This window comes from Camelus ferus, chromosome 3, assembly GCF_009834535.1.
Source record: "Camelus ferus isolate YT-003-E chromosome 3, BCGSAC_Cfer_1.0, whole genome shotgun sequence".
Lineage (NCBI taxonomy): Eukaryota > Metazoa > Chordata > Mammalia > Artiodactyla > Camelidae > Camelus > Camelus ferus.
In genome coordinates, this window is record NC_045698.1 from 91,616,522 (window position 1) to 91,627,450 (window position 10,929).

Genomic DNA, 10,929 nt, shown 5'->3' on the forward strand with positions numbered 1-10,929 from the left:
ACATGCAAACTTACATATTTGCATACATGTACACAGAGTCATAAATCTACTAGTATCTTAGTGAAGTAATTTTATTTTTCTACTTATGTTTACTTATAGTCTCTAATCTTGCCACAAGGAGTTCTCTGGAAAATTTAAAATATATTTTAGAATATACTTAAAATGAAAAGAAAACAGAGCAGGCTCTCTCAACTGGACTCCAAAGCACTGTGGCAGCCTGAGTTTGGATCCCCACCAGGAGGTCCTCCAAAGCCTGCCAACACCCCAAGGCCAGTGATTCTCCCACTAGGCAACCAGCACTGTTTCTAAGCACAAGGGAATTCCAAGACATACAATCGGAGGCCCCAGTGAGCCTGCTCTTTGGAAAGGACGTTTACAACCTGGCCAAATGGCCAAAAAGATGTTTCCAGCTGCAAACCAGGAGTGTCCTTAGCTTCTCCCCTTACCTCATCTAGCAGGAACTTCTGCCAAGCTCCCAGCTGCAACCCAAATGCAACAGCTCAAGTTTTAACAATGTATTTAACAGCCTAGAGACAGAACATGGGTTTGCTGAGAACAAACAGGTCTTGCCTGGCTCTGAACAAGAGGCTGCTTGCCTTCTGTTAAGGGGTAAAATCTGCCTGAACAGGGCTCCCCCCAGCGGCCCTGCCTCCCAGTGGTATGGCCAACTCTGGATGGCAGAGCCAAGAGGACCTGCGTGCTCAATCCAATAAGCGTTGTACAGAGGGTCAGGAAGGCCATACCACCTAAGCACATGGATGTTCATTTAAGCCCACAAGCTTCTGTCTCTGGTACTCACCTTTCCTGATGTCACACCTAGTCATCACCCAGCTCTGCTCTGAGCCACCTCTAATATTCTCCTGTAGTCATACTAGCCTCTGCCTGCACTGGTCTCTCATTTCATGTGACCTCTCTCCAAACTCCTTTCTACACAATAGCCAGTGCGGCTTACTGCAGCCCACTTGGTCTCTCCCCCTAAGACTCCTTCAAAGGCTCTCCACTGCCCTCTGGGTAAAGTGCAAACTCCTCAGTCCTCAGGGCCTTTTTGCCTTTGTGTGACCTGGCCCTACTGCCTTCTCCAGCCCATCTCATGACTCCAGGTTTCATATCCTGAACTACTATCTCACATGAAAAAATTCTCATTCACTGAGAACCTGACAAAGCCTAGATGTTAATGCCTATCCTTTTACAGTTGTCCCTCAAGTACCTGCAGGGTATTGGTTCCAAAAGGCACTGCAGACAGCAACATCCACGGATGCTCAGTGTCTTATATAAAAAGGCATAGTACAGTCAGTCTTCTGTGTTCAAAGATTTCACATTCATGCATACAGAGGGCTGATTGTATCTTCTCTATCTGGTACCTAAAAATGTTGACTTGTACTTCCCACTTGGGTACCATCAAAACCACGAAGTCTCCTGCTTCAGTAACTAGGCAATGAAGTAGCAGAAAAGGCTGTAAAATTCAACATGCAAAAGCCAAGCTGGGTTTTCAATCATAGTCTTGGCAAAGACTTGGCAGTCTAGGCAAGACTAACTAATAAGGAACTATAGAAAGGATAAAATCCACACACCACTATACTGGATGCATCTGATGTACCACCTTGTACCCTCCTGGCCTCACCTATGTCCACTTGCTATGTTTCAGACCCAGGAGAGGAGACTATGCAGGCCCCAAATCTCTGGCTCCTCCCACTACTTCCAGACTTCAACCAAGTGCCATGCTGGCCTCTTCAGGGGCTGCTGGAGAACCTGGGAGTGTAACTGAGGAGTGGGCATGGGGGATTTAACTCCTCATGAGGCAACTCTGACCAATGAAGAACAGAGACAAGAGGACGTCAGCAGATAAATCCCCTCTCCAGGCCTCCACTGAGAAACGGTTGTTCAGCATGGAGCTTCTGTAGAGCTTGCCCAGAGATGTGCTGCATGGCTAAACACCTAGTGCACCTCTGTGCAGACTGGCCAGCTCGCTAAAGCACCACCTTGTATTTGCTGCCCTCTCCTTCTCTATCTCTACCTCACCTTCCTCTACCTCACTTTTCTTTTCCCTTACCCTTGCTGCCCTGCAACTGTACCTTCCAACAAAGCATTAAGGACTTAAGCTCTGCCTTGGGCTCTATTCTCTGGGAACTAGGCTAAGATAACCACTATTCATGTTTCCAAAAATCTTTCATTTCTATGACCCAATCCTAACCAAAATCTTGTAAACTAGATAAACATCTCCATTACAGACATAGATCTATAGATAGATAATTGAGGCTAAGAGAGGGCTTCCTGCATACCTGACATACTACTTAGTAATATTTGTTGTCTAATAGCATACGGATCTCCCAAGAGGAGGAGCCACACTTGGCCCTGGCAGAGCAGGCCTGCCCAGGTCAAGGACTTTACTGTGGTTCACAAAGTAGCCTCCAATATCCCTGTCTGGATCTGACCAGAAGGCAGACAGCAACATAGACAGGAACATGGTGCCTCGAGTTCAAGTAAGCAGTCACTTCTGCCCCAGACATCACAGGACTCACAATAAACATGTACCCAGCTCAGGGCAAGGCAGTACAGTCCAGCAGGCAGGCACACCCACCCTGAGGCCAGACAGCCCCAGAGTTAAAACTCAGCCTCACAATCACTTCCTGGCTTTGGGACCTTAGACAATTTACAGGGACTCTTTGAGCCTCAGTTTTCCCATCTATGTAATGGTGATAATATTAGGACCTACATCTCATAGGGCTATTTTGAGGACTAAATGAGATGATGGTATCAGTGGGCAACCCAGCACCAGGCATAATTTATACCAGTCAAAGCACCAGTGGTACTAGAGGAACAGCAATAGACCTGAAGCAGCCAGCTGCCCAGCTGATCCCTAGAGAGAAGGAAGGTCCAGCCTAGAGGACAGTGAAGATGACAACAAGGCAGAAATTGGGGAATCTCCATGTCCCAGGAGTGCTAAAAGAGATGAAACATTAATTCAGGAAAGAGTAATGCAGCACACTGACTATCAGGGAATAACCCTGGAACTAGTCAATCACTGCCTCTAATGCTCACCAAGGAAAGAAAGCTTTCTGGAAAAAACAGGTAGCTGGAACAATACTCTAGAATCTCAGGTATTTCTATGCCTCTGACCTGCTCACTCCAAGCTCCTACAAGTACCGGGCCTCAGGATTTCAGCCACACCCTGGGCCCTCAGGAGTGCCAGGTACAGAGCAGGCTACAGTCTAGCAAGCATTTCCTATAAGGTCTAGAGCAGATCTGTGACCAGGCTCACGTCTTATTTAAGCTGGAGAGCTCACTACCCAAACATTTACTCCTCTGCTCTGCAATGACACCTCTTAAACAAACACTCTCTTCTAAGCCTCCAAAAAGAGTAATCCAGACTTTCCATTCCCCTCTGCTCCTTCTGAGAATAAAAACTATATTGCTCATTCCACATCCCCAGCTCAAACCCCAGAGACCACAGGAGCTACCAGCCCTCCCTACTCAAGGACACGCTTATGTCTCACTCTGGTGCACTTCAAAAGTCAAAATTGCTAGATTTGAGCAACTTTTTCAAAGTTTAACTCTCACTCCAACACCCTGTCTGGGCTTGCACATGCCTGCATCACAGCCTTTCCTGACAACCCCCATCTGCATAAAATTAAACTCTTGACAGATTCCAGGAGCCAGGGACACACCCACCAGCCCAATGCACACTATCAGCCAGCGTGGCCACACATTGGCCAAGGTCTTGCACCCAGCCTCAGACTCTTCCAAGGCTGTGGGAGGGCAGTTAAAAAGCAAGGTTCTCTCAGGAAATGAGCAGACCCCAGATTCCTTCACCTTACTCATTCCTCAGAGCTGCACCCACAGTCTCTCTTTCCGATGAGGTCCTCCCTGTCACGTGACCAGCTGCCAGGATGAAGCAGCAATCTCAGCGAGATTATGAACGACCCATGGGCAAGGATAGTGCCACCACTGCTGCCTCCTCTCCCTCCTCTCTCATTCCAGCCTCAGGCACACTCTAAGCAGAAACCAGGCACCCAGAAGGTACTCAAGGAATGAAAAGAGATCAGTTGTGGCCAGGCTAAACCAGTGGCAAAGTAAGTACTCTCCCAGACTTGCCATTTCAGAGCGTTCAACAGGGCATAAGGGCCCATCACAAGCCACAGACAATGCTTAGTCGCCACCACGACTGCCTGCTGAGCTCTCAGAGAACTAGGGTGTCTCAGTATGACAGCATCTCTGGGATGAGGCCCCCAGCCAACTCACTCCATCCTTGCTACGTGGCTTCTTTGGCTAGGCCACACAGTGGACAGGCTTGGCTCTCTGCAAATGAGGCCCTAGAAGAAAAGGATTCAAAGTCTAAACATCTCAAGAGTAGGGAGAAGTGAACAGACAGGCTGGCCTTTGAGGTCCAGAACCAAAGTTAGAGAGTGCACCCTGGACACTTCAAGGGCAGTTTAAGCACAAGCCAAAGGAAATCATGGTTAGTTTAAAAGAGAGCTAAATCATGGAACCTGCTGTCCAGATGTGATACAGTCTGAGAAGCAGCAGCATCTTGGAAAATCATTCTATACATGCTTAAGTGGACAGTGATTCTCTGCAAAACTGGGAACATGTGAGACTGCCATAAGCTACAAAGTGATGTCCTTCAAGCGTTGCTCTCAGGGTCAGGATCTCTGGCCAAAGAACAGCACTAGCCTTAGGTGTCACTTCACAGCAGAAGACATTAGTCTCAGCCTTGAGAGGGACTCTAATATTCTTTTACACCATCTTAAAGATGTCAGATTAGGGGGGAAAAAAAAAAGCTAGGGGCCTCTGTCCTCAAGTAGGAAATGCCCTGATCCATGCCTATGCTGCAAGGGTTCACTGAGCACCCTCCACATACAGGGCAAAATACGAGGCACTCTCCTCTCACCTGAAGCTTGTGGACAGGGCCATGGGCAGCTATCCCCAAAGTAGCCCTTCCCCCATCACCTTGCTTCCATTAGAGTGCCCAGGTCTGCTTCCACTCACACAGGCTGTTCCTCTGTCTCAATTAGACGTCATGGGACCACTCTAGCTCATGGGTCACCTCCTCCAGGAAGTCTTCGACCTGAAGCATTCTGCCGCGTACCAAGTACCCATAGTCTGGTGCTCTGTTCCAGCACAGCACTCACCACACTGCCGTGGGCCTGGACTCTCCTGGTCTTCCAGTCCGCCTGCCCCACTGGGCTAGCAACTCCTTGCAGTTTCTGACACACAGAGGGTCCGTTGGTTGAATCAGTTAACTAGATACCACAAGACTCCGCGGCTCTTGAGGCAAATCCACGCAGATTTGAAAAGGGTGTCTGGAGGGAGAAAAACCCCACAAAAAACAGAACAATTTTCTCATCCAACAGCCAGACTTAACGGGCACCAAGCTAGACCCTGCGGGGCCAAGGCCACAGTCTCCCAGACCTTTGGAGGAAGGAAGGCGGACCCTCCAAAACTAAGCGGCCCCTGAGGGCCTGCCCGATGCCCCCGCCTCCGCCTCCAACCTCTGGCAGCCCTGGGCCAGGCCGCCCCTTCCCGGGAGCCTGACATGCTGAGCGGCCAAGCTCCCCGCCCCGCCCGGCCCCTCGCGGCCGCCGAGGGGACCGGCAGGAAGGGCGCCGCTGACCTCACCGCCGTGAGCTCGGGGAGGGAACGCAGCGGCGGGACAGGAACCCACACGCCTGTAGAAACTGGGCGGAGGGCGCGGGCTTGCGGCCGGGACAGCGTGGCGAGCGGCAGGCGGCGCGACCCCCGGCGCCCAACTCGCTGCCCCGCGCGGGCACAACGCTCGGCCCGGCGACCCCGGCCCGCGCCCGAGCCCCGAGGCGGACCCGGCGGCCGGGCGGGCAGGACGCTCACCGGGACACGCGCCGCTCCCGGCGTTTCCAGAACCTCCCGCGGCGGCACCCGGCCCGCTCGGCACCTCCCCCCTCGGCACCTCCCCCCTCGGCGGCCCCGCCTCCCGCCGCTGCCCGGCTCCGCCCGCTTGAGCCGCTGCCACGTCCCTACCTCCTGTCCCCCGCCCGCCCGGCCCCTGGCTCTGCGCCCCGACAGCCCCGGCCGGGGGTCGCCACCGCCAGCGCCCCCCGGGAAGGCCCAGGCCGCCGGGCCGCGCGGGAGCCGGGAGCGGGCCCCGGGCCAGGCGGGCGCCGACCGCCCGCGCCCTTCATGCCGCCCGCCCCTCGCCGCACGTACGCCTCGCCCGCCTCCCCTCTCGCGCTCCCACCTGTGGGACTCCGCCCGCCCTCCTCCCAGGGCGGCTGGACACGGGCCCACGACCCGATCCTGGCGCCGGTGCTGTACGAGGAGCGGCCCCCGGACCCCAGCTCAAGCCCATTTCCTCGGTGGTCCTGCCGTATATATGGGCTCCTACTGCCCCCTCCCCAACATCTCCACCATCAGGTTACAGGGGGTGGGGTTACCCGGCCCAGGAGCTGGATTCTCAGGGGTGGGGACAGTGGAGAAGACCTTGAAGAAGACTAGGGACCTGGGATCCACTTCCAGGGCCAGCTCCCAAAGGGATTGCCACTGAACCCAGCACCTGGGTCAGGCACTCCTGGTGATGTATGTATGGGTGAATGGGTTGATTAGAAGGGACTCCATCAAAGACTGGGGGCGAGGGGCACACTGGGGCTAACTTTGTTTTGCCCAAGCCCTTCCATACAACCCGGGCCAAAACCAGTGGTCACCTCATTCAGCCAATCCAGTGTGGGAGGGAATGAAGGCACGATGCTGCAAACCTCAACCTGGGCTAGAGAAGGCCCTGGCTGCCAAGCAGTTTCCCACGCCTGCTCTGTGAACCTTCCTGGTCATGAATGAGGGGAAACCGGTCTGAGAATCTCATCAGAGAGCTAGCCCAGAGTGGGAGGTGTCCAACCTCCGCCCAGACCAGTGCAGGGATATTCCCTATGGCACACCGTCCAGGCTGGCAGCCCAGACCCAGGGAAGCCACAGGCACACAGAAATATACACAACACACATAAAACACAGAATGAGCCACTCTCCTGGCCTTCCTCAGCCACCAGGTGACCTCCACCAGAGTTCAACTAAAACCAAACAGAAATCTTCCTGCATCTGCTACATCCTGTTATGTCATGGAGCCTCCCTCTGTCTGCCCAGGTCCACCCATCCTCTCCCTCTTCTCAGAAGCTTGCCCTGTGGATCATCCCTTGTCTGTCTTGAATGTTGAACTTCCTCCTCTCAAATGGATCCATACCTTGACCTATAAATATGTTCAGGCCTCTACTATGGAAACAAACCCTCATTAGACCCCACCAACTACTGCAGTGTCTCTCTCCTTCTCAACCACAGCAAAATTCCCTCAAAGAGCAGTCTCCTTGTCCTCACCTCTCTCCCACTACTCAGGCCCCTGTGGTGGGCCTTCTGGCTCCCTGACAACACCAAACCAGAACTCAGCAAACTCTCTATAACCTCCAAGTCTCTAAATTCAACAGCCACTCTTCTGTCCTCATCTGCCAACCCCCCAGCACCATCTGACACCCCAGCAGCGTTTGACCACTGTCTCCCTGAAACACTCATTTCCCTTGGTTGCCACCATTTTCTCTGGCCACCTCTGCCCAAGCATCTTTGCCTCCAGTACATCCTCCTCTCCCTCTCTCCCCATTAGTCAGTAAAGGTTGGAGGTTCCTCAGAGTTCAGGCCTTTCCTCTTTCCTTTCCTCTTTCTATAATTTCTTCCTATATGCAGATGACTCACAAATTTCTCTCTCTACTGTTGTCCTCTCTCGTGAGCTCCGGAGTCATATAACTGGCTGCTGAGTCTACAGCTCCACTTGACTGTCCACAGGCACCTCAATTACAACATGCCCAACTCTCTCGCCTTCCTCCCACCTTATCTCCCATATTCTCTACTTCACTGAGGGAGCACCACCCCCACCAGTTACCTAACCAGAAGCCTGGGAATCACACTCAGCACCCCCCTGTGCCCTGCCCCCCGACACTATCCTTCCATCTCCCACATCCATTCAATTCTACCATCTGAATCTCTCTCTAATCCACCCATTTCTCTCCATACTCTTTCGTTTGAATGATTGCAACAGTTCCTGGTTGGCTGTTCCCCTCCATTCTTGTTTTCCCCGTCCCTTCTCCACACTGCAGCCAGCGACCTCCTCAGAATGCAGTTCTGAACCTGTCACTCTCAGCTTAGTGAACTGCATTGTTCTTAGGAAAAATCCTGAAAGTGGTCTATAAGGCCTTGTGTGGTTTGGCCCCTGCTCACTTCTCTAGCCATGCTGACCTTCCCTCAGTCCCTCTAACTGGTCATTCTCCCTCCCCACTCCACTCACAGGCCTTTGCACATACTGTTCTTTCTGTCTAGAAAAATTTCGCTCCTCCCTGATTAAATCCCTCAGATCCTCCCAGAGGGATTTTCCTCACATGCTTGACCAGGTCAGAACCTCCTATTACAGCCTCTCATACCCTACATGCTTTGTTAACACTTGCTGCAGTTGATATAGCTGAATGATTGTTCGATTAATATCTGTCCCTCGCACTGCCTACAATTGGCCTGGGAGCTCCGGGAGTGTGTAAGCTATGTGTGTTTTTGTCTGTCATTATATCCTCAGCTGCTACCCCAGAACTGAACTCAATAAATAGTTCATGACTACATGAAGGAACGGGTATCTCCTTAATGCCTTGCTCCATATACTGGTAGCCAAGGCCTGACTAAGGCCTCTACAGGGCCTCAGAGACCTGGACCCCACTCATTCCTAGGTGTCTGCATCTGTTCCTCTTCTATATAAGGATCCTTATCATTGGATTTAGGGCCCACCTGAGTAATCAGGATGCTCTCACCTCATGATTCTTAATTACATCTGCAAGTTCTTTTTTCTAAATAAGGTCGCATTCACAATGTCCAAGCATTAGGACTTAGACATATCTTTCTGGGGGCTACCATTCAACCCAGTACACCTGACCCTAATGCCCTTCAGGGGTTACTGGGCCCCTTATAAATCTTTGACTCTTACTTACGAATCTCCAGCCAAGGCCCACTCCAGACCCCCGTAGCCTTTTCTTTGTGGCCACTTGATGGATGAACTCATTATCTCCCCACATCCTAACCCACACCACCCAAACTGCTGCTGCTCCAGCATTTCCCATATCTCAGGAAACAGAATCAACTTCTCCCGGTCATTCCCACTTTCTTCCCCACCATGTCCCCCCCACATCCCTGTAGATCTCTCAGTCCATTTACTGCTCTCCATTCCTGCAACCACAGCCCAAAATCAGGACACCTCCACCTCTCACTTGGACAATCCATCGTGGCCCACAGCTTCCACTCAGCTCCTTCTATCCTTATTCCATTCCACAAGCAGAGTGATCTTTTAACAGTGTGATTCTGATCATGTTGTTTTCACGTATAGAACTTCTCGAGGTGTTCCTGCCACCAGGATAGACACACATCACACCAATGCTGCCAATACCCTTTATCCAGCTCTGATGGCCTCTCTTATATGCAGCCTCAAACTTGATGCTCCAGCATCCCTGGCATTTTTTAGGTCCCTGGCCTTTGATTGTGTCATTCTTCTGGCCAGAACACTCCAAAATGTTGTATTCTCTGAAAGCCTTCTCTGGACCCAGCCTGACCCAGGTCCCTGCATAGGCCCTACTGCTCCTTATGGATGAATTCCATGTATGCCATCTGACTATCATGTCTACTTCCTTCACCATGGCGCCTTCCTGGGGATGGGGCTGCTTCTGTCCTGTTTATCACTGTACCTCTAGCATAAGGCCTGGCACCCAGGACCTAGACAGGGGATGGGGAAGAAAAATACATGAAAAATACATGAATGAATGAATGGTCATCCCTCACTAGTGTGGCCTCCAGCAGACCTCACTAAGAACACCCATTCTGAGTCACTTAGTGACTCAACAGCCATGTCACATTCCTTTTTCCCCAAATCTATTGTGTAAACAAAGCCACATCTGGTAATGGCTCTATCCTATTCTAAGTGCTAAGGATTCAGAGACTGTGAAGATCAAAGGGTCTCTGTCCAGGGGGCAGGGTGTAGCTCAATGGTAGAGTGTATGCCTAGAATGCACAAGGTCCTGGGTTCAATCCCCAGTACCTCTATTTAAATAAACAAATAAACAAACCTAATTACCACCACCATGCCCAGTGGGGAAAACTGGCAGTTGAACAGACTCACACAGCAAACTTATCCAGGCCCAGCCCTTTCCAGCTGGTAAAGGCTTCTGATAGGAAGTGCTGCCTTCCTGGTCCCAGTCTTAGAGACCCTCCTCAGGCTCCAGATCAGGTATGGACTTCCACCTTTGACCCCAGCTTGGCCAGAGGCATTGCCAAATGAGGCCCTACCCCCATGCTGTCCCTAAGTGAGATTCCCCAGCCGATGGCTCCTCAAAGCTGCCTAGAATTGTTTGCCTACCACCTCTATCCCAAGAGAAGGATCTGGCATATCTCCAGAAGGGTTGGCAAAAATACCTGTGCAGGGTGGACAGGTAACTGGATGAATGGTAGGTGGGGTGCAGCCCTTCCTTCTAAACGGAGGCCTCCTCAGTTTGCTCTGCCCCTGCCTTCCCCTACTCACCTGTGAGCCCTGCCCTGTGGAAGGGGAAGGGGGCAAGTCCTACTGCCTGGCACTGAGGCCACCCTGACTGCTGATTACTCTTGCAAGGCCTGGCAACCACTACAGCAGTTCGAAACCTGGCCAGGGCTTATGAGCACCTTATCCATCCACAAAATTCCCCAGAGCAGGGCTCCCGGGATCAACCAATGTTGCACAGTGTATTGTACATGTTGACACACATCTGTACCCTTCAGCACAGTCACCATACAGCTGTCCACTGGACCCTGGGACCAATACTCCCCTCCAGGTTCCTCCCTTTAGGGACTGAGAAAAGACTGGGTGTATCCCAACTGACTAGCACTTTGACTCAAGGCTTGGGAGAGAGGGTGGGAGGTACA

The 10,929-nt window shown here is 51.9% G+C and overlaps 1 protein-coding gene and 1 non-coding gene across 6 annotated transcripts in view; one reads left to right on the plus strand and one right to left on the minus strand.

Annotated features, from left to right (window-relative positions):
• P4HA2 (prolyl 4-hydroxylase subunit alpha 2) overlaps nt 1-5,949 on the minus strand; it is a 32,269-nt gene extending 26,320 nt beyond the window's left edge. For 2 of the 5 annotated variants that reach the window (XM_032476677.1, XM_032476679.1), the window contains exons 1-2: nt 5,845-5,949; nt 5,130-5,300 (exon numbers count right to left, since the gene is read on the minus strand). The gene's annotated coding sequence lies outside the window, so the exon portion shown is untranslated. The other 3 variants (XM_032476676.1, XM_032476678.1, XM_014558713.2) reach the window with 2 other exon arrangements.
• A 4,056-nt stretch (nt 5,950-10,005) lies between these two features.
• Nucleotides 10,006-10,077, plus strand: TRNAS-AGA. Its single transcript has one exon. It is a non-coding gene; the product is annotated as a tRNA-Ser (tRNA).
• The last annotated feature ends 852 nt before the right edge of the window (nt 10,078-10,929 follow it).